The 4,951-nt window shown below is 39.2% G+C and overlaps 1 pseudogene; it reads right to left on the reverse strand.

The window, feature by feature from the left end:
* Nucleotides 1-1,068: 1,068 nt before the first annotated feature.
* Nucleotides 1,069-2,039, reverse strand: LOC122672465 (annotated as a pseudogene).
* Nucleotides 2,040-4,951: the final 2,912 nt, after the last annotated feature.

Raw genomic sequence — 4,951 nt, forward strand, 5'->3', positions numbered from 1 at the left:
TGGGCTCCGATATTGGGCCGCAGCTAAACAAAGGGTTAATGGCCCAGATGATGGACACGGTGGGCACCGTTGGGTCGGCGAGGTCGGCCGTGAAGTTCTTGGTGGGGAGCACTCGGAAGGATTTTCTTGTGTTAACATCGGTAACGACCAGAATCTGCTTCTGCTGCTGCTTCTTCTTCTTCTTTATCAGTTTGTTGTTGGTCTGACAACTTATTTCCAAGTCTGAAGGGTGACAGAGTGCCCCCACAGCAAGTGGGTCGGTGAGGGTGAGTCCGTTGCAGGATGACGGCGCACAGGAATTGTAATAGTACGACGGGTCGTCATCTACTTCTTGAGCTCTGTTTGGTAAGATGGTCAAGAAGAGTAGTGTCACGATGATGAAGATCTGCTGCTGCAGCTGCAACAAATCACCTTTTCTGGGTTTCTGATCAACATAACCCATATTTAATTTAGGCAAGCATCTAAAAGAAAGAAAGAAAGAGAGTGAAAATCTATCTATCTATCAATAGGTTCGGATCAGTTCAGAGATCAGATTTCAGATTGATTGACCTACTGTAGAAACTAGAAGATCGGTGGGTCGCTCGCTCGCTCGAGAATACAAACCAACCAAATACTCTAGACAAAATCTCCATTCCTATTCATTCAAATAGATATCGAAATCACAAATTCAATATTCAAAATTATTCAAATAAATAAATAATTTCCATATTCGAGTCAACATCCCAAATCACCAAATTACTTTTCAACGGTTAAATCCAAATGACCATTTAATTAGGGCTTTTAACTTACCTAATACCTTTCATAAAAAAATAAAAAATAAAAAGGGAAAATTTCACGGACACCCCCTAAAAGTATCAAATATCTCATAAATTTATCAAACTTGGTCAAAATAGCAAACTTCCCCCTGACGTTAAGTAGGGTGACCCCCAAGATAAAATGTCGATTTTACCCTCTTAGTATCACCCAAAGTAGAAAGTCGATTTTACCCTCTTAGTTATTTAAATAAATAAAAAAAATAACACCCAAGGTACCTAACGTTTTGACATTTGTAACACAGGTACCCCTTCTTCATCTTCTTCTTCTTCTTTCTTTTTCCTGCAACACCACCGTCCCCCCACCTAGAAATTCTCCTTCCTCTACAACTGATGCTACTTCCTTGGCTCGAAATCAAAATAGTAGCGGAAACCCTTACCCTCTTCGTCCTTGTTACTTGGATTATAAGTCGTAGCCAAGCAAATGCTCAAATCCATCACGAATGTTCTGTTCAGATATTGAGCCTCCCCTTTCTGAAAGCTGTATTTGACTGAATAGTGGGTATCGTATCATTAATCTCCTCATCACGTACAGGTGATGAAGCTCTTGGAGCTTTGCCCTTCCTCGGAGAAGAACTCGATCTTACCCCTCGTCCGCCTGGCATTAGTCACTGAATGCCAATCGCTAGCTTTAGCTACCTCATAGGTGCAGTTCTCTCCAATGCCAAGCCTAAACCTCCTGAAGTCTCTATACTTTCTCCAAGACTTCTCCTTCTTGTTTTGAAATTTCCATGCCATATCACACTCGTTCGGCTTTGATCCATTCACAGGGGTCTGATACCCTAAGAAGACGATGGATTTAAATACCTTGATATTGAACTTCTCTATCGCAATGAGAACACGCGGATCCGAACAATTAACTTGCTTCAAGGTATAGTCACAGTCCAAAGTCAAGCTGGAATTAACAATCTTCTCCTCAAACTTCTCGATGGTGTTTGTGGTGATGGGAACCTTGGCAGCAGCAGCAGGAGAAACGGCAAGGGAGAGTGTGGATAGATCCTCGCCAGTCTGGATTATCGAAGAATCGATTTTAAAAATGGCGTTCTCTACTTGGGTGAAAACGTTAGTGAGGGCTTTGGAGGATTCAAACCAGGGATCCTAAGGTTGGTATGTGATGGCAATTGCAGTAAATAAAAGAACAGAGAAGACAAAGACGAAGAAGCATACATTACTGATGAGTTTAATTAGATTTTGCCCTACAGGCTCTGTTGAACTCGCTTCTTTCATGGAAGTTCCTTTCTAGGGTTTCACGGTGTCTGAGAAAGAAGAAGAAGCCCCCTGTTCTTGCTTCTTCCATCGTCAGATCGAAGATGATGAAGAGATAACCCTTAAGGGTATTATGGTAAGTTCATCATTTTTAAGGGTAAGTTGGTCATTATAAAATAAATAACAGCAACTTAACTGCACAAGCCTAACGGAGTGGACTAAGTTCATATATCTTCATAAAATAAGGGTAGTCTGTGCATTTTTGACCAAGTATGGTAAGTTTTTTAGATATTGGATACTTTCAGGGGGTGTCCGTGAAATTTTCCCCCCCAAAAAAAAAATTACCTTATACCTAACTGCCTTTATTTTATTGTTGTGGCGGTTCTAGTTACAATCGGTTCTTAATTAGTCTATTGATGGACGATCAATGGTAGTTATAGTCAATATCAGTTAAACGTAAAGTTGGGGCCGTTACGTAGCTAGTTTTGAAACTTCAAATTGGAAGGGTCAATGATGAACTGACCGTTGAAGCTATTAAACCCGGCTCAGCATATGACAATGCACGACACATGATAGGGACCCTCTTAGTAAGGCTTTCTGCCCCACAGCTAGCTTAAATCACCTCAGAGCTCAAGTGATTCACCAAAGCGATGAGATTGCTTTTTCAAGTCTCTGTCTTTCCCACATATACTACTAGAATGCACGTAAGTATGTATTCTACCAACTTCCCCCATCTCTAGGTCACCGGAAAAGGGGAAGTGAAAATCTCACTTCGCTACACATTTCAGGGTCCTTGTCAAGAAAATGCTACACTGACACAAAAGCAGGGGTGGCCTGATAATGTTATGGAATGTAAACATAACACACTATATTCCTGATTCCTGATTCCTGATTCCGTCCGTGTCTTAAGACGCTGGTTTGAAGGTGACAGTTTGTGACAGACAGAGAGTGCCAAGAAGGTTCATTGCTATTGAATAGTTTTCTAATCACGCAGGTCGCTCTAAGTAAGTATGGTAAAGTAAATGCTTACCAGTCAACATCTTCCTTCTTTGCACGTCATTTACGTTAAATGATGGGAGATCTCTTACCCAAAAAAAAAAAAAAACTTAAAAAAATGGTGGGAGATCGACTGGATACGTCTACGACTCATGGAATACCTTAAATAAACCCTTCCCTTAAAAGAGACAGTTTTGTTAACTTGCCTGTTAAACGGCAATCCAAAGATTAAAGATTCAAAATTCAAAATTCAAATATTTTGAATAAGTCAGATGACGTTGGAGAGGTTCCATCGTCCAAGGGTTATCCTACTACTACAAAGTAGGAGTTTGTTAAGTGTAATTCAAACTCAGATACGTGTACTTGTATTACCAAACCGTTGGAGATAAACTATATATATACACCACCTTATCACATAAAATGATATGATGAAACACTTTCAAATTCAAACTTGATCTTTATCTCCTTCCTTATCTCAGCCTAACCGTTCTAACTTTGCCTACAAAGGATCTTTTCCTTCCCCACACCATACGTCATTAACGTGTGAAATGGTGGGAAACTGAATGTGACAGTCTGCATAAACCCTTCCCTACCAGAGACTGGCAACTTGCCTACTAATAAAGTGAAAGACGAGCAAAGAAGAAATCTTTTTTTTTTTTGGTAAACGAGCAAAGAAGGAATCGAGAGATTAAAAAAAAGGACGGTACCAGCCCTGCCACGTAGCTCAATTTTTAAGCCACTCGAAATTGGAGAATCCAAGGATCTTTTATTTTTCACAAGTTTGATTTAATAATGTTTTTTGGTAAACGAATTAATAATGTTATTTTTTTTTTATGAAAGAAAATATATATTAAATCTAAGGAATAAACGATTTAATAATGTTATAGATCTAGTCACAAGAGGTGATTTTATGTTTTTATGTATTTTGCTAGCAAAGGAAATAATTTTAAGCGCCAAGTTGGACCTAGAGTGCAAGTTTAGCTCGGCAAGCCCGAGCCCACCCAAGCTACATCAGATTTTTCAGCCCACAGGCTGTACCAGGATTGAGATTTTTACGCCCAGGATCGGGCCAGGCCTGGACTAAGGCCATGGTCTAATCCCAACCAGGCCCAGATCTCAATATTTATAGTATGAGAGTGGCTGAATGACACCTCTACATTAGAAATTAAAAAAATAAAATTCTTATTCCCAAAAGTACTTTATGCAATTTTTTTTAATAAGTATAAATCTGTCATTTCACATAGGAAGAGTATTAAATGTTACCTTGAATAACTTTCAACTTTTTGAAAAACCTTTTTTTACTTTTAAATTGAGTTTTGTATTAAATAACTATTGGTAATCAAAACAAGGGGCAAAAAAGTAAGATTACAAATCTATCAACACCTTGGGGGTGTCAATAAAAAAAAATCCCATTGTATCATTATACATAACTATAACACACAAGGTCAATCATCAGGCTACGTTGGGCTGGGCCTGGGGTTGAGTAAAAGGAACCTACGATTGAACTGGGGTTTTCAAATATGCAGCCCAGCTCGGCCCGGTTGCACCCCAAAAGTCACAGGTGAGTTTACAATAATATTACCATGAGTTCATTTACTACTTTGTCAGGATGTCACCAATTTCAAGCGCCAAGTTGGAACAAAGCCAAAATTATGCTTTTCTCCCCAACTGTTAAGTATGGTCCACCTTACTCAGTGTTCACTAAAATTCGTGTACGTTATCACTCCCCATAAATTAATTATTTTGCAACATTCTCTTCAATATTGAATACAGCAGGGCAGAGTTCCTCATAAAATACACTTCTGCAAATGGAGGTTGTGGTCTTTTGAAATACCGAAAAGAGAGGAAATGCATTCCAGACAAGTTACCCATTCACATTACCCCAGGGAGTAGTCAAAAAGAAAGAGTAGGTTTACACTGATGATTACCTGCTTACC

Source organism: Telopea speciosissima, chromosome 1, assembly GCF_018873765.1.
Source record: "Telopea speciosissima isolate NSW1024214 ecotype Mountain lineage chromosome 1, Tspe_v1, whole genome shotgun sequence".
NCBI classification, from domain to species: domain Eukaryota; kingdom Viridiplantae; phylum Streptophyta; class Magnoliopsida; order Proteales; family Proteaceae; genus Telopea; species Telopea speciosissima.